Raw genomic sequence first — 19,489 nt, 5'->3', positions numbered from 1 at the left:
GTATGTATGTATATATTATTTAGAAAAACTTTTTGAGACAAGCTATAAGAAAAAAATAGTTGTTAGATAGATCGATAAATAGTTAGGAGTCAGATTACATTGCAAGCTGCAATTCTTTATCAGAGCTGTATCTTCTACTCGCCTTCCAATTATTCATTTCGGAGATACAATTGGAGCATTTGTTCCAAAAAACTAACACAACTTCTCTTACTTTTTTATAAGTAACAGCATTATGTCTACATTACAATCTGATTTAAATTATTAGCAACTTACACTCGAAAGGTTGATAATGAACTTGAGCTTTTCTCTCTTCTTTCAGTATCAAGGAACTGGATTACCCAAACATTGGTGTGGTGATAAAGTTATAATTCATGATTCGTGACAAATTTCAATATAGTTTGGTTCAGAGTGTCTATATCCGAATCCTTGTGGAGAATACTGTTTCGGATATACCAAAGTACATACACGTGTATGAGAGTAAGTTTATAAAGCACAATTTTATGATGTACAGACAGTACTGTGTTGTTGAACTCTAATGGTTCATTTCAATTTATTTATGTTAATTCTCCACTTTCTTGTTCTTTTGAGAAATTAATTGAGTAACACTCAAAAAATTAACAATAGTAGGCCTTAATGTCCTTGGTGTCTTTTCACTCAGAAGGCATCACAATCTTATCCCTTTTTAAAAAAAATTACAGTTCATTAATAGTTGATAGTGTTGTCCTCATAGACCTTCTGATATTCTTGGAACACCTAATCGGGCACCTAGACACCTTTATACATCATTTGACAAACTGAACGGTTTGCTCATGTGATTGGACGTAATACGTATGAGCGCTGGACACTCATCAATGACTTTATCTGCAGCTCCTTCATCCTCCAAGCAGCAGCTGCATTCCGGAATGTTTTGATGCATAGATTATAGAAATGGCGTCTTACGTGACCGTGATTAGTTAAGATTTCAGACATATTTCGCACCTGTTTAAGGGGAGCCGCTAATTAGTACAACAAACAGAAATCCCCTCTATGTATGCCTTATCTTGAGTAATTCCAGTCGTTTCCAACCATCTACGTAGAGAGTTTCTTGCGACTAAATTTCTCAGAGATGTGATAGCTACACATTTGGCTAGACCTTAGGACCTAGTGGTGGTTTTATTTGATCTCAATCTGGCAATAGAAGTAAAACAAGCCAACCGGCATAAGCGAATGGAGAATAAAATAGTTTTTTGGTCATGATTACAGAGGAACAAAAAATAGAAAGCTGTTTCTTTCTCGTTTCTGTCCATACCCAGATATTCCAAAAAATGATTTTATCTTATCATTCAGGAGTGGATTAAATATAAATTCGATGGTTTCCTATTACACATAGATTTGTCTTAATGTATTAATTTTCTTGCACTTTATGATAATTTTTCAAAGTATTATATTTTATTACAGTGAGATAAAGAGGTGATATATATATATATATATATATATATATATATATATATATATATATATATATATACATTTGTTATGAAACTATGAAGTTATTGTCGGAACTAATGTCGAATGAGTTAAACATTGTTGCTATAGTCTTGGTCAATATTATACGTAGTTTCTTGCTGTTAAATGTCGCAAAGTTGATTATTTTCATACAATTGCATAGATCTTTAAAGAGATAACAGAATTGTCTAACATAGGAATGTCACTATCAGTATGATCATTTGCACATGACTTTTAATTGTTCCATTTCCAAGAAAATGTCTGCCAAGTATTTAGATTAGTAAAATTTTTTTATTTATCTTATATTTCATAGAAAATCAAATTTAATATTCTATAGACAATATTTGAAAGTAATTCAAAATAAAAGTGTTGTTGATTAAGTTTTTAGGCAGACAAAACAAATATTTATAATTAGATACGACTTCATTGTTTTTCAAAATATTCTCCAATAACATGCTTTTGAATGCATTTGAATCAATTGTCGAAGCATTTTATTTATTCCATTTAAGGTACCTCCAGAACATGTGATTTGACCCACGCATCAACCGCTTCTTCAGGTGTAGAAAAACGTTGAACCCGTAATTTATTATCGATCTGTGGGAATAAGAATATATCATTAGGTTCCAAACAAGGAATATACGTCGGATAAGCCATCAATTCGATGTTTTGACTGTTTTCCCTTGAAATTATGTCTGCCAGATTACATTGTCATGGTGGAGAATGATTTGTCTTTTGCAATTGGTTTCCCAGATTTTTTTTGGCAAAGAAATGCAGATGTACAATTCAGAATTGAACGTTTCACGTTGCTTTAATGGAACGGTGGCGACATATCCAGTTATTCAGAAAAAACAAGCGACTATTTACTTCAAAGTGCTTATGCGCAAACAACTTTTGTTGGACTCGGCTTGTCTTGAAAGACTCATACGGTCGATTCTGGTTTATTTTCGGGTTCCTAGGCATAGATCCATGATTCGTCGTCTTTTAGGATTTCATAGATGTCTTTTAAAGTACGGTGATTAGTTTTTCACCTTTTCTTTGCACCAATCAACACGACCTCTTCTTTTAATCGATTGCCAATTTATGCGGTATCCAATGCGAACAAATCTTTATAAGAGCTAAATGTTCAAGCAATATTAAATATATACGGTGGTCGGGTACAGCAGCCAACGACCATCACTAAATTCATCATGTAGCGAAGTGCGACTACGAATGAAGCTGTATGTTTAATTCACGTCGAAAGTCGTAGAAAATCATCACACTAAAGAAATATTTCTCATTTAATTCTATTTTTTGACCAAGATGAATGTTTCAAGTATCTGTAAATAACTCAAATATCACTTGTATGACAACACGTTCTGAGTACGTTCACCATTAAAAATGTCAAACTTTATAATGGCATTGTCTATTTGACATATTAACAGCGGTATTAATATATCAAATAAAGGGAATGAAACTATTATTATGGACATTGTTCTGAATAACCATACCAGTCATTATTAAAAATTACAAAAATTTTAAGTCAGGAAGGGTTGATAGGGTGTGAAAATCTCTTATATAAGGAAAAATAACTTTCAGAGAATCAGTATTCAATTTAACAAAATCTTACCAACAACCAATAATAGTTCTTTACATTTATGAGTTATAGGGTGTTGAAATTAAATAAAATTTAAAATTTACTTGTCTCCATACATATTACTAGTTTATAAAAGTCAGAAGAAAAAGCATGTTTTTTGCCGTCGTAAAATATATCAGCCGTCGTTAAAATCAAACAAAAAACTTTTATCACAATGCTTCCGTATAGCACTAGCTCTGATTTCATTACGTTTCATGGGTATGAAAAGGTTAATATCAATTTTTTTCATGAATTATCGAATGATAATGCCTTAAAGGTAATATTTATGTATATCCTTAGAATCGCTTACTAGGTTCTAAAACATTAACCTTCGTTAACAATAAACAGTTTGGTTGGACGAACTAGAGTTTGAAAGACAATATATTTTGAATCCGTTGAATTACTATTGGAAATACTGATCCACTTGTCTAAGTTTATTTAAAGAAAAAAATTATTCCAAATTACAGATGTTTTAATATAGTTGCGGAAAATATGCTGTATATAGTGTATAGTGTATAGTATCAATCTTGCCATAAAGATCACTCTATAGAGAAATAACTGCTCACCCCCAAAATGTATAATACTTTCTACCTGCGAATTATGTGAACACTTTTCCTTCTTGATATCCTATTTTTAGTTTCTTTTTAGTATTAAATCAGTAACCGGAATAACTAGGGCACAATAACTGTCAATAAAACGTACTAAAAAGGTCTTGAAACGATAATGGATTGCTAATGCTCTAGAGAGTAAGGAGCCTCCGAATCAACACAAAAATAAGGACAAAGACAGATAGCTAGAATACTCAATAATAGGACAAATTTTGCTTTTAAGATCCAACCCCCAGTTGGAAAAAGAAATAACCAAATAATAAAAGTTTATTGACTGTAAACAAACGTATAGTTTGTTCCAAACCGAAAGGAATTTATTTAAGAAGTATGGCCATTTACAATACACAAAAATTATAATTTAATTGCAGGTAGTCAAGAAAATATGTATTGGGATAAAATATATACATATCTGTTCTACTATGAAATTTGTTACTTACTATGACAGTATCATGAGAATCTTTTAATTATTCGTTGTTATTTAGGACAATTGGCATAATTAAAAATTATTTGGAGCTGAGAATATTGGGCATACAAACAATTCATTTCAATAGAGTTTATATGAACATTATGAATATCATTATTTTCGTGATTAGTTAATCCTTTATAGATAAATTTCGCGAAAAGCTTATAAAGATACATTACTTTAAGTAATGAATTTGAACTAGTTGTATCAGTAGGGATGTAGCACTAACAGCATATTTTGAATATAATAAAGTTGAAGGGAACTAGGGTAGGTACAGTAGCAATTTGTTTTTGGAGGATTAGAAGATGCTGTTTTGGGAAGAGAGCGGCGAAGGTGTAGGAAAAGTTCTTAGCACTACCCTCTTTTACGGTTTTTATTCAGCTCCACATATTTACTGCACGAAGTATGAAGTTGGAGTGGCGATATAGCCACAGGAGATGAGTCGCCACGCTATATAATGGAATGAATTACTTTAATTTTTTATTTCTTAGACCTTTTGGTATCTCAATGCTTCCAAATGTTATTGATTTTAGGTCTCTTCTGTTTTAAAATTAAATTTTCTTAATAATTTTTGATTGGCTGATACATCCACCCATTTATCAGATCCTAAATTTAGATGCTAAGCTATTCAAAAACAGAAACTGCATTGAAAGAAAATAGTTATCCGGAAAAAACAATCAGAAACAGAAGGGAAATATCAAAACATAAATCACCATATGTACAAGGACTTTACTAACAACTATCAAATTATTTCAATGAAACAATTAAAACCTTAAACACCAAAAAATAAAAGAAGTAATATTATATATCCAGTGCCTTGTACTAATTATGACGCTGTCTACATAGGGCAGATCTCTCAGTATTTAGAAAATAGACTAAAAAGACATTCGAAACGTCAATTTTTTGTCCATCTTTCAAAAATTATTAAAAAAAATAATTTTAAAACAGAACAGAGCTAAAATCAAAAACATTAAGAAGAATTAACATAATAGAATATTTGTACTAAACGCGGTGTAGTCTTTGAGACGTGAGAGATTAATTCCATATAGTCGCAGAGGTTCTATAATTTTTAATACCGATAAAGATACCTAAACTACCATTGATATTAGCTTGGGAGTTCAATGTTGATTTTGTAATGAATCCATCCCATTAATAATTCTAATTCTAATTTCAACTAGGAATTAACAACAATCCAAAAGAATGTACTGCAACATATAAACAATGATATATTCTTTATTTATTAAATATGTTTATGTTATTTCGAATAATTTTGTAACATTCTAGCCTAATCAATTTAATTAAGATGTCACGATTCCAATAAATTTTAGAATTTTTTATTTTTTTTATTTCATATTTAATGGAAATGTATATTTATATAATAAACAAAAATTATTTTATATAATAATTTTGTAATGATTTATCTTTTCATATTATTCTGATTTCTTTTATGCATATAACTTGAAGAAAATAAATTCGATGTTTCATATTTGCCAATCGTCTCGTGCCAATGTATATTTGGAGATTAGAAGTCAAATGTGCCACTATGAATGCAGTTTTTATAACCATTATTCAGCATCCACACTAAATATTTCAAATATCTATATGTAAAATATTTCATTCAAAAAAATTGAATGAATCTAGTGACCGAAGTGTTTCATGATTTCCAGTTGATTTTAAGAAAAATTTTATTAGGAATTGAAATCAAAGAGCAAACCCTCATCGGTTAATTCGTCTCGAAATCCTTTGTTTTTTAGTAAATTCAACGTTATCTACTGCTGCTGACTACACTAGATTTGTTTGGCATGTAACTTTTCCTTTCTGGTCTACGATTTTTCTCCTTATGTATCTGTCTCTGGGTTATATATCAATTTTCATGATTTATTGAATCACAATTCATTCTCTCAGTGAATCGTCGGGAGAAAAAACAAATTCGTAGGACGAAGAATATTTATTTGACCTTTATTTGCTACTTTCAACTGTTCCATTTGTTTCATAACAAATAGTAGGTACTCCGTTCCTCACCCCATCAAAATAAGTCCTTTTCAGATTGCCCAATAATACTTAGAATCACTTTCCATTCACAGTCAAAGATATCTCGATGAGTGTAAGTTTGACAATGACCAAAAATTAATTATAAACATAATTGGAATCAACCAAAGGGTTCTTCAGTAATTATTCATTTGTTTGTCTCGTGTTTCGTAAATTGAATAATGAGAATTCGTTTACCCAAGGTGATCAGTTTAGGTATAAGTTTCGATGTGTTTAATTCATAAAATGGACAGTTGACAGTGTGAATTGACTATAAGTTAAGCTAATGGATAACAATTTATTTAAATATATAAAAGTTCATTCACCCATTTGTGTCTGATTCTGTTTTTAAAGTCAAAACAGATGCAAGATTGATTATGACGCCTAGAAATCACCAACCAAGTTCCTCACAAAACAACCGAGATACTTTGATACTTCAGCTGTAGCCAAAAGCTTTAATAAAAATAATATATCAACTGTTATCTCACCCCCTGTTACTTACATCAATTACCCATTCTTTATCAGTTTGTTGAATTAATTTGAGAAGCTCCACCTTTTATCTATCACCTATATGTAGGTGTAGAGAGAAGCAAAAAACTGACTCACAATGATTCTAAATCTCATTGGCTCATTTAGAAAAACTACCATTTATCACTCTCATAGATTATAAAGTTGGTAGGAACTTTAATTGTAATTATGATACTTCTTCTCTTTCTGTACCTTTTCTTATAGCGGAGCACGATCCTGATTCCTATTGTTCTTAATGTTTCATTCGTTTCCTATTTCCTGCTAATCTTTTCATTCTATTTAGAGTTTTATCTTTCTCATCTCTCATCTCCTTTATTTAGTCTATCCACTTTCTTGTTTATCTAGATTCAAAGCATTTTCCCCTTATACACTGTTTCTATTATTTTCATTTCCTCTGTTTTCCTTTGCTTTATTGCCATTATTTCAATTCTCTTCTGCATTGAGATTTTTTTCATTACCTCATATGTCTAGTTATATTCCTCTCTCTTCTATTCAATTACTTAGTTTTACTATTCTGTTTTCACCATAAATTTATCTACTAGCTCCAATATACCATTATCTCTAATACTATTATCACTATCTCTATCATTCCATTCCTATATATTTGAGTTTTGTGACAGTTGCTATGTTTCTTCTTCCAAAATCGCATTATCATTGTTCCATTTTCAAAGCACTCCAGGTAAGTGTATCCTTCCATATCCCCTATTTATTTATAATCCTTTTGTGTCCATTCTTTTATGATCCTCTACACTTTCATATCATGATTAATATATACCCAGTTCTTTAGTTTTTTCCAACCTGCTTTCATTTTGCGTCATATATTTTTATTTTAGATAATATTAATCACTAGGCACGTATATGTTCCCAGTATGTATGCTGGTTTTATTTACACTTGTACTACCACATGCTTATTGTTTGAGGTTTCTAATACCTCCTTGATTATTTTTTCATCATACCTTGAACTATTATGTTATCAATCTTCAATCTTCATCTAGTAATCTTAACCTATCCATCCAGAAGTATGTATTTCTAGCATAGTGTTTAAGGGTTGAAAATCTCTATAAAATGAACTAATAACTTTTCTCTAACCTCATAATATGTCAAACCCGAAGTCGCTACTTATATAAAAAGATTCAAAGATGAAGTAATAAGTGCGTCCCTAGATGTTATCAGTAAAAACAAAGATCCGATTCCCCGCTCAGTTGTTCAACTGAAGAAGAGAAATACAATCATTTTTAAATTCTATTGTCTTCTCATAATGAAAGGACAAATTTTTCTCTAATATCATCAGCTAGTTAGTAAGTTCGTTAGAACTTTTGTCAATACCTGATTTATTTGATCTGTTTCCAAGCAATGCTCATTCGAAGTAAACAAACTTCGATAGATTGAACAATATTTGAACAGCAATACTGCAGGCAACGAGGAAGAAGAAGTACCTCGTGCTTTTATTCGAATGAGTCGTACTTTACTATTTAATGCAATACTTAATGCAACTCCTTATCGAATGTTCGATATCAGGTGGAAATTGAAAGCTTGGACAAGTGAATGAAGCAATAAACAACTAAATCTTCATAATAGGCAATCATTGGAAATTGAATCAACTAAAGAAATTACATGTACAAATCTACTTAGTATCAATTAATTCATAAATCGTAAATTATTATGAGAGAGTTATTGTTATTTGAAGTGTATAACCGTAGAAGTAATGAAAATAACAAAATACATCGTTATCGATCAAAACATACTTTTATATAGAACGTGACCATTACGAGAATTGTGCCAGTTCCCAGAAAATAATATATTGGAATGCTACATCATTAAAGTCTCATTTGAAATCACTCGAATTTCTCTTCAACGGATGCTTGTAACATTTGACAGAAACTCTTATAAAAAAACGGGATAAGAACATTGCCATTTTGGTACAAAGGAAAATCAATCCAGTTGAAAAACCAGCCAAGTAATTACTAGTTGTTGTGGCAATAGTGATAGAATTAGAAACATAAGAAAAAAATTAACGGAATGAGTTAGAAACTGAAAAGCTAACAGGCTAATTAAGAAGACAAAAAATTACACATGCAAAAATATCGTGCGATTGATTCACTAATAGAATTTCAAATACTGCCGATCTTCATATACAAATTATAAATCGAAATATTTATTGGACACTTCTATGAAATCTCTTAACTATTAACTCTATTCTAAAATGCACATATAATCGAGACAGTTTATGTGGATGATTGTAATTTTTGAGATAATTTTTGTTTTAAGATTTTTACAAATATTATAAAAGTGAATCGAATGAATCTGTTTTCAATATCCAGAACTATTTATTATTTTAATTGGATGAAACAATACAGATCAAAAATTTTTGTTCACCCTATAGTCCGCGTGATACACAACATATCAAAACAATACAATCGATTTTGATATATAAACTTCTAAGATGATATATAGGTAATAATATAGTAATAACATAACTGCATTCGGTATTTTTTACATATTTAAATATCTGATTGCTGTTTGAAATTTCCAGTAACAATTTCGACATATAATCGTGATGTTTTTGGTTGCCTTATTTTTTCAGAATATTCCAAAAATCTGTGAAAGTGAAAGAAGGACATTGCTTTCTAACTTCCATTTCCAATTTGTTCCATAACATCTCAATGGCAATGATGGTTGAACAGATTGCTTCCTCATCCGATTGCCGAAAAGGCCAATACAAGAGTACAATAAAACCGCGTTTATGTGCTTCATAGACTTAACAAAAGCATTTGACAGAGTGAGATTACATGACATCATTGAGCTACTAAAAGAACGAGGCGTAAACCAAAGGACAATAGACATCATTCGGGACATGAACAACGGAAATAGCACATATCTAAGAGCAAACAACGAACTCTCCAGTAAAATGCCAGTATCAACAGGGATCAGACAAGGAGATAGTCTCAGCCCAATACTCTTCAACATTATAATGGACGAAATCATAAAAGAAGTCAAAACGGCAGGCAGAGGATACAGAATGGGAAAACATGAGTTTAAGATAGTTTGCTACGCTGATGACGCGGTTGTGATATCCGAAGATGAGGATAATCTGCAAAAACTGCTATACAGATTTGAAACAGTTGCAGGAAAATTCAATATGATCATATCGACACAAAAGACACAATCATTGACAATAGCGAGAGAACCAAGAAGATGCAAACTGGCAATTTATAATAAAAGTGTAGAGCAGGTTACGTCCTTTAAATATTTAGGTGTTAACATCACGAACAATAGGAACTTGAAACAAGAAGTCAAAACGCAAACAACAGGCATCTAGGATATCAGGTTTCCTTCGAACCGTGATATGGAGGAATAAATTTTTAAGTATCGAGAGCAAAACACGGATATATAAAACTTGTGTCAGACCAGTAATGACATACGCCATAGAAACGAGGGCGGAGACTGTAACTACTAAGCGGATTCTTAGAACGACCGAGATGAAGACATTACGTTCAATCACAGGGAAAACACTAAGAGACAGAATAAGGAGCAATGAAATTAGAAGAATGTGTGACGTTCCGGATATAGTGAGATGGGCCAGAACTAGAAGAAGAGCATGGAGAGATCATGTCAATAGAATGGACGACGATCGACTGGCGAAAATCGCAAAGGAAGAGAGACCCAATACAAGTAGATCGCCTGGAAGACCACCAAAATGCTGGTATGAGAGCTGGTCCTCGGAGTCACAACTTAGGCTGCCTCTTTGAAAACACAAGACATAGTCTTAAAATAAGAAGAAGAAGAAGCTTCCTCATCCAACTTGTAGCTCAGATCTGGCCTCCAGAGACCACATGCTCGCCGGGTAAGAATTTCAGCTAAAAGTGAATCCTGTTTTGAGGCAAAAGATAAATACTTCTACAAACATGGCATCAAGAAGTTAGAGAAGCGTTGGAATGATTGTATTACAGGGCTAACTGGGACTGAACTACAATCATAAAAACCGAACATATAAGTCACAGTTAAAGAATAATAGAAAAATCAGTCGTTACTTGTAAGTCTTAACTTGTCGCACCCACCGACAAAATATAAACATGCGCTCGTATAAAGTAAACAAATTATTTTATTTATTATTTTTTTTACTTTTATCATTTATTATTTAATAAATATATAAACAAACACTATTATTTTTGGTTTGCAACACACCGTTATGAACTTGGATTGACAATATGGAAGAGAAAGTTGTTAGAATGTATTATTTTCAAATTTAATGAATGGATTATGGGGTGGGCAAAAACTGTTGACTGGTAGTGCATATCATTTCGTAAGTTGAAAATATCTGCCAATAGGAAAATAATGCTATGGAAGCAATAATGAGAATTACTAGAATATGTTCAAACAGAAAATTGGGAATAAACTATAATTTGAAAAAATTAAACTAATATTTACAGTGAATCATACTGAAAATCCAACTACCATTATGAGCATGAGAATAAAATCTCAAGTCCTTACCAGTGGCGTATCAAGGTCTTGTGGCACCCAGGGTGGGATATTATCTTGACCCCACCCCATAAGTGAATTTAAGTATATTTTCCAGTGAAAGTAACAGTTCAAATTTTTACACTATAGGACTAATTCTACACAGAAAATAACAATGACTCAATAAAAATAAATGAACACAGCCTATCAATAAGGACTTTGGTTAATCAAAACTCTGGATAAATCAAAACTCGTCCTGATATCTGTCTCTTTGACTTTGTTAAACCTAAAACTTCTTTTTTTAACTTTGGCTTCAGAAAATTCGTGGAAATATCCTCATCAAATCGATTTCTTCAACGATACCAATTTCAATGGATAAAATATCTAAGCTGAATAGATGAGCTTGGCTCATTGTTGATCTCAGATAGTTTTTTATCAGTTTGGGTTTCGAAAAACTTGTTTCACAAGAAGCTACTGATGTCAAAAAAAGTCTGAACACTAAAGTGAAATTTGGGAGATAGTTCATGTATCACGATTACTTCCAATAATTTCAAAGAACTCCAATCCAACGACCGTTGCCTGAAGAAAACCTTTCTGTCACAATGACACCCCTTTTACTTGTGGTACCCGGGGTGCTTTTGGTCCTGACGGCTTTTCGAAAAAGTGCACAGTGGCAAAAAACTGATGTATTATATCAATTTAGTCAAAACACATGAAAAATTTTGATGTGTTCAAGGGTCTAAAAACCATCCAGAATTCATATGAGCTTATGTTCTTATGATAAAGAAGCTATATATTTATATTTATTGGAAAAAATAGATTGTTTCATTAATGTTTGTATTTTTTTATGAATATTTACATTATGTTCAATCGAGTTATTTTTCACATCAGAATATATGGATCGATTTTCGACCTACCTTTTGTGATATTTCAGAATTTAAATTGTTCCTATACATTTATCAATAATATATAGATTAATCTAACACAAATACATGTTTTCCTCATTACATATACATTTTTCTTGTCAGGAAGTTTATTTACATCTATTACCTCGGCAAACATTATTTGGGCCATCTAAATACTTTTCAAGAAACAGTTGTTTTAGGTTTGAAATGATTACGGATCGTTCTATCTAGTAACGAAGGGTTTGTTGTATTAGTCAGAGATTCTCATATTTCCTGTTACTGCATATTCTCTTTAACTAGGTTGTTATTTGTCCAATGTTTGTGAAGGCCAATCGAATAGCAGTACGAACGTGGATTAGTGGAATGAGACGGTTTGCTTCAAATCAAATCCAAACATCAAAAGATTTTATGAATCAAGACCATTTCGCTACGCTCACCAACAGTTTTGATTTTTGTTAATAAGAGAGAAGAAGTTTTGCTTTTGAAGTGATGATAAATCTAACAGTTTTATAATAAGATCCTAATGTCAATAGATACTAATGTGCATATACATACACTTTTTGTGTATGTGTCGTACTCGTATTTAGGGGATATTATCTTTAATGAATTATGGCATATGTATTTTTTGTGCACTGTTTTCTAAGTTCTTCACTAGTTGCATGTGTTTAATTAGAGCACCAGAATCTGTACCTTCCTATGTGCTAACAACGGTTGCCAACCGTCCCGGATTTTCCGGATCACGGATTGTCCCGTGTATGGAAGTTAAAGTATAAAAATGTGAAAGGACAATTGTTGCTTTGCTACTAAATCCAAATCACACAATCTTCTATCAGGCATAGTTTGATAGAGTTTATGAAAAAAGTCGAAATTCAATGCCAAGAGCTTGTCGAACATGTACCAAAGGAGTGATTGTCATTAGGCACAACCTTTAAGAGGATTTTGAAATTTTAACCCGGTCATGATTCGTATTTTCTGTTTTTGGAGACGATAATCCAAATGCGTTGTAACAACTGCTAGGTTTAAACGATTTGGTACTTTCTTGGTAATACATGCACCACTGAACGCTTTGCAACTATGGAACGTATATAAAACAAATTATTTCTAGGAAAGAAAAACCATTTTTTAGTTCCCATTTGAAGAACGATCAAGCAGATGAAGACGTTTTTCAGTGTGCAGTTTCTGGTTTCTTTTTAATTAAAACATTTTTCACTATTTTTAGATAAGCATTTGCTTTGTGAAACGCCTGTCCCACAATTCCAAAATTTGTGCAATTTAGTTTATCTACGGATATGTGTTAGTGGAATATGATCCCAACTATCTGCATATTTAAATCTAATAGAATGCTTGTGGTATGTCTGAAAAGGTAGCTGAACAAATTCGGAGCTCTTTTAATGAATTCTATAACCTCAATCAATATATGATAACCATTGATAGTTGTAAGGTTTTACCAGATAAAACTTGACAATGGTTTTTTTAATTATTACGATGAGTGAGTGATTAATTTCACGATAATTTGAACCAAATACTAGAGAAAGCGAAGAAAAAAATGGATTAAATAGCACATTTGACATTAAGATACTATTAGTGAAATTTTGCATTTTATCTAATTATTATTATCAAAACAAGACGAAAATTCATTACACAGCATTCATCACTTAATTAATTTTATGTCAAACATTATTAGCTATTTAGATTGTGAAATTTTGGGAATAGCATAACTAACATGGACTATTGCAGACAGTTAATTGGGAGTATTCCACTTTTTCCATCAAAGCATGGATTCCACTATGCTCATGTAGTTGATTTTCTGAATTTCTTTCTAAGAAATTACGTTTTTTTGTAGATAAAAACCATTTTTTGTCTATTGTTGTTCATAGTTGGATGTGGAATGTTAGTTAATGATAATCAAACTGAAAAAGTTATTGAGAGAAGAATATATGGAATATGACTTTTACAATATCATAAATTTGTTCGTGCATATGAAGATTCAGTTTCATCTGTCACCTACAATCAGTATATTCTTATAACACACCATCGCCTATTCATTTCAACATCACACAAAACGACAAAAGCCAAAATGATTCTCCTCTACCAAATCCATCAAAAACTCACAAAGAAATACAAAACAAATACAAAGGACGTAGGCTTTGTACTACAAAGCCATTCCAATAAGACTTTTACATTAGAAAAATACATGTTCGCAAAAAAAGCAATAACAGATACGCTTTCAATATGCCACTGGTCCGAATTAAGATAAATTCGGTTTTGTGTTTTCACCAACGTACATCAAAGAAAACACGGAAAATGTATTTTTCTCCTGAGCTGAATTCTAAACGGGTTAGTACAAACAAAAAATTCTTTGATGTCGTAAATTCATTGGAACGTACCATGTAGCGAAAGGAGACAACTATTTAAATGTAAAACAAGACTCTTGAGCAATGTCATCGTAACAGTATTAGAAATATCTCATTTTGGTATATTCTTGATTGAAATATACAGGTTTCGAGCATAAGTCTCATGAGATCACTATAGTAGTTTTAGGGAGCCTAACACATAAAATGCTACATCGGCTTTTTTCATTTTAGAAAATCATATTCTTAAATACATTCCAGAAATTGTTTTTTGAAAATATTTGTCATCAAAACTTCTCCAACGTATCTAGAACAGTAACCGATAAATAATCTCTCTCATTACTTTACAAACAATAGCTCATTTCAGATCAAATATAGTCGGGAGACGCGTAAATTTGAATGATATTTATAATCTCTAAACAACATATCCACTTTTTGCAGCTTTGAAGATGTATTCGATTTAGCTGGTTTGTTTGTTAACCGAGCCACAAATTATTCGATTCAACGAACTACTTGTAGTACTACACCTTGATATCTTGATACTACAATTGGGACGACAGATTGGATTCGCTTTTATCCTCTTATTACATTACGGTTTGCGTTGTAAATCTACAAGTCGTTTTGTAGTAATTTCAATCCTATTATGTTCACGATACAATCGAATGTATAAAAAAGACATTAGCTGCATTTTTTTTTAATTGTTTTGGATGACGAAAAATAGCCCAAAAAAGAAGAAAAAAGCAGTTATGTTTATTTAGGTGAGCGTACATCAAAAAAAAGAACAATAAAAAAAAATGGAGGTACTGATTCGGTTAGTGATGTGAAACACACGAGATCATAGAGGTCGTTTAGAACAAAATATCACGGTATTTTGTGAGTGTGTAACAGTAAGGCCAGAGAAGTTAATCAATCGGACACAAAAATGCTCACTAAAGATTTACAGCTGCATGTCTACAAAATCCAACTCAACAAGTTTTGCCAGTAGATCAGGAACAGCGAAGAGAATTCAATAATTGGATCTTGATGTGATCAATTTTCATCTCGACAGAAGATAGAAAATCCACGAATGATTCAATAGAAAGCAGTGCATCGACAAAGAATCTTTGAATGGAGTCCATTATGGTCTAAAAGAATAATTGCATTGTTATTATTCGAAAACGAAGAAGATAATGCAGTAACAGTGGTAGTTTCAGCACGTTGGTGTCACATATCATACCGTCCGTAAAACAATTACGATCTTGCAGAGTTTACTCCTGGTCGTCTCATTACCTGATTTGGTGACCAGAATTGGCATCCACGGTCTTGAAATTCAATGCCTTTAGACTTCTGGCAGTGAGGTAATCTCAAGTTACAGGTTTGTGCCAATAAGCTTGTAACCATCCAAGCATAAGATTTAAATTAGACGCTGTCTCAATGAAGTACCAACAAATGCAATTAATAACGTTATTGAAAATTTCGTCAAAAAAGCAAAGCTGTATCGATCATTTACAAGATATTTTGTTTCATACAATATTCCCAAATGAATATTTGCTACATTAATAGATACAGATATTTAGATACTTTCTTCAGAATACCATTTTTTATTGATTATTGAAATATTGAGATCTTATTGAAACACCACTTATAACTTGTACTAGAAGACCTCTAACTGTCCTGTTGATCCTGTCCACACGTTGATCCAGCGGTAGTTATAACTGGGTGTCATACGGCCTCAAGTACGATAAATCGTATAGTGTGTTGCTCGATTCAAATATCAGTGGCGATATGATAAGGTCGAAAAAAATTAAAATTTCAAGTACCCGGTCACATGCAGTCGATATAATTGCTAACAGGATTGGAATCAGCTCCAGGTTAGAATTCATCAATTCTTCGCTTAATTTTGTTGTTTCCGATTCGTTGTTTTTGTTAATTAGTATTATTAAATTGACAGGGCAATTTTTTTGTCGAATGTTAACAAGTGTGAACTGGAAGAGCAACTTGATCTAGAGGAGAAATTGATCATAAAAGTTGAAGTATATCGATCGTGGTTAGAAAACAATAATATAATACAGTAGGAGAGATTGGTAGTTATAACATTAATTCTCATAATCACCTCAAATTTCTCAATTTAATGTATACGGCGATCTATTACATATTAAATATGAATTATGTCGTAAGATATTTCTTTATTTTTACACTCCCATGCACTCGGTATTGTGTTACTATTCTTTGTCTAGAATTTTGTGTGTTTTTTGAAGAAACTCTCGATTTCTGAATTTTTGAGATATACAATATCCGTTAGAACATCGCATAATGTAATCATCAGAATAACCTAATTTTTGTCACATGCAGTATTCAAAATTTAATAGTTGCGGCAATGAAACTAATTCAGAGTCTCATTTCAATGTGACAGAGGAGAACGATAATTTAATGAACAAGTTATTTAACTGATTTCATTAACTACTTTGTTATATGTCCTATTTTCAAAAGCAGATTATTCTTTCGAATTATATCAATGACAATACTCTGTTACAAAATTATTTCGTCTTTTGTGAGTTTTTTCCAAACGTGAGTTGTTTCACAAATTGAACAATAAAATTGATACCAATTTTTTAAGTGAGCATCTATATTTCCTTGATTTTTTATTTTATAACCATCACAATTTTTTAATTCTTTCACTGATAGGTATCAATTTTTCAATATTATTGAGAGCATTGATGTTTGATTGAATAAACAACTCATTCCTCCCTGTGGACTATTCATGATAAGGATCTCTTAATTTCAGCAATTACTTTCATGAAACTTTTCATCTGAAGAATCTGCGAACACAAATAAATCGTCGCACATTAAGCAGATGTGATTGTTATCAAATGTATCCCCAATTATATTGATTCTTACCAAAATGGTCGAACAGCAAGTTGAACTTTTTTTTTTATTACAAAATTCGCATTAACCGTATACAGGTTATTAGCGACTCATTTTTTTTTCAAAAGTTCAATGTTAGTATTTTATCTACAGATATTTGTTGAATTAAATTTATGATGAACAGATGGACATTCTGCAATTATGTATTTTATAGTCAATTTGTAATTGCAGTTGTTACATCAAATAAGTAGCGTATCGCCTATATGGAAACGCGTTAGAAGAACTTCATCTTTACAATTGTTCAATAGCACTGACCACGATTTCAAGGAGTCGTTCAATTCACGAAGCCTGTATGTGGACATTAACCAGTCATTGATTACTTTATGTTCTAGGGTTGGTTTAATATCGACTCTAGTTAAAAAATTTACGCATTTCGACTAGGTCTACCTCTTCGTTGCAGTTTCTGCTTAATTCTTTAAAAATGTGAAACACTTCACGATATTTCTTGTCATCCTTACGCAGTGGCTATACTCATATTCTCTGTATCGTTTCAATTTCAGTATATGTACTGCCGAAGCAAGTACCAAGTTGAACTTGATGTAATTATCAGCTCTTCTAATTTGAAATTAGTTTTTTCTTATAAGGCAGATGAAAATTGGACCGGTTGAGATCTTTATCAGAATCGAGAGGATTTAGAAACAAATAGAAAGTTCTAAGAAATAAGAAAGTAGCAATTCTTTTTATATAGTTATACATATATTTATGCTTCTTAATGTCTAAATGTATTTAAGTCTCTTCCGATTTAAAGTTAGTTTCTTTTATAATATTTTAAAAACACATGGAAATTTGACGTTTCGACTTATTTTAGTCTTTATCAAAATATGATAGTGACACTGATAATTTGATCCTTAAGATATTTAAGCTTTAATTCTTCTCATCCTATGTCACAGAAAAATCAGTGAGTTTGATTGATAGATCTATCATATCCTGAATTTAGATGCTTAGCTATTCAAAAGCAAACACTGCATTGGGAGAAAATTATTATGCGGAAAATGTGATAAACGACATATTCAAGAAAAGGATAAACAGATACTACAATTAAGTAAAAAACCAAACAGAAACGAAAAATCATAAAATATAATACATAATAAATTATCCAAATATTTCACTAAACTAAAATCTAAAACACCAAGAAACAAAAGAAATAATATTATATATAATAAGTACCTTGTACTAATTGTGATGACATAAATACACGAAAAAGAGAATAAGAGCGAAAAATCTATAAAAGATAAAAAAGACATAAATAATTTAAGTAAAATTCATGGATCTATTCTGTAAATTCTAATACAACTACAAAAAATTTAAATGATAACTGCTAATGCTATTCCAGATGTAAAAACTATTAATTAATTTTTCTTATTAGAACAAATTTCTATTTTCATTTTTCATTATTTATTAATACGCAAATTGTCAGTGACGATATCATATTTTGATAAAGACTAAAAGAAGTCGAAACGTCAAATTTCTATCCGTCTTTGAAAAATTATGAAAGAAATTAATTTTAAATCAGAAGAGACCTAAAATCAAGAACATTTAGAAGCATAAACATATCAAAAGGTCCAAGAAATAAGAAATCAAAGAAAGTTATACATATATTGATACATACAGACACATGTTAACGATCTGTCACTACTATACTTCTATTACAAAACATTCAGAAGTTTAAAATTGTTATTCCAATAGTCCGGAAGGTAGCGTTATAAATGCCCAAATCATTTTATACCGGCTGAAAATCATAACAATAATAGTTTCTAACACTTTGAATTATATTTTTGTTAATCATTTACATCTACTGGCACTTTAGCGATTTTCATCCATAAATTATTATTTTTGCGTATATGTATCTAAAATAGTTTTACACTTTTCTATATAACTGTTATAATTCGAAGTTTAAGATAATTCAAATATTAAATAAATAAAAAAATCATCGTCAGCTGATTGTTTATGGGAGTAAAGATTGTCAGTTTATTTTCCAAAAAACCTATGCACCGTTCAAATTCATTGAGCGCGCAATGTTTGTTACCCTGACTGACGGTATTACGCCGTCAAAAATACAGTTGACGATTTTCTTTGTTATTTTAAAAGTATTAAAGTTGAGATGTGTAAATTTCATAAGGTATAAAATTAATTTGTTTGTCAAATTT

The 19,489-nt window shown here is 31.2% G+C and overlaps 1 protein-coding gene and 1 non-coding gene across 3 annotated transcripts in view; both read right to left on the bottom strand.

Annotated features, from left to right (window-relative positions):
- LOC130448965 (CUGBP Elav-like family member 4) overlaps window positions 1-19,489 on the bottom strand; it is a 1,535,225-nt gene that overhangs the window by 1,024,043 nt on the left and 491,693 nt on the right. The window lies entirely within an intron of this gene.
- Window positions 17,760-17,866, bottom strand: LOC130452571 (U6 spliceosomal RNA). Its single transcript, XR_008910984.1, has one exon. It is a non-coding gene; the product is annotated as a U6 spliceosomal RNA (small nuclear RNA).

Source organism: Diorhabda sublineata, chromosome 1, assembly GCF_026230105.1.
Source record: "Diorhabda sublineata isolate icDioSubl1.1 chromosome 1, icDioSubl1.1, whole genome shotgun sequence".
NCBI lineage: Eukaryota > Metazoa > Arthropoda > Insecta > Coleoptera > Chrysomelidae > Diorhabda > Diorhabda sublineata.
This window is presented reverse-complemented; position numbering and strand designations above follow the sequence as displayed.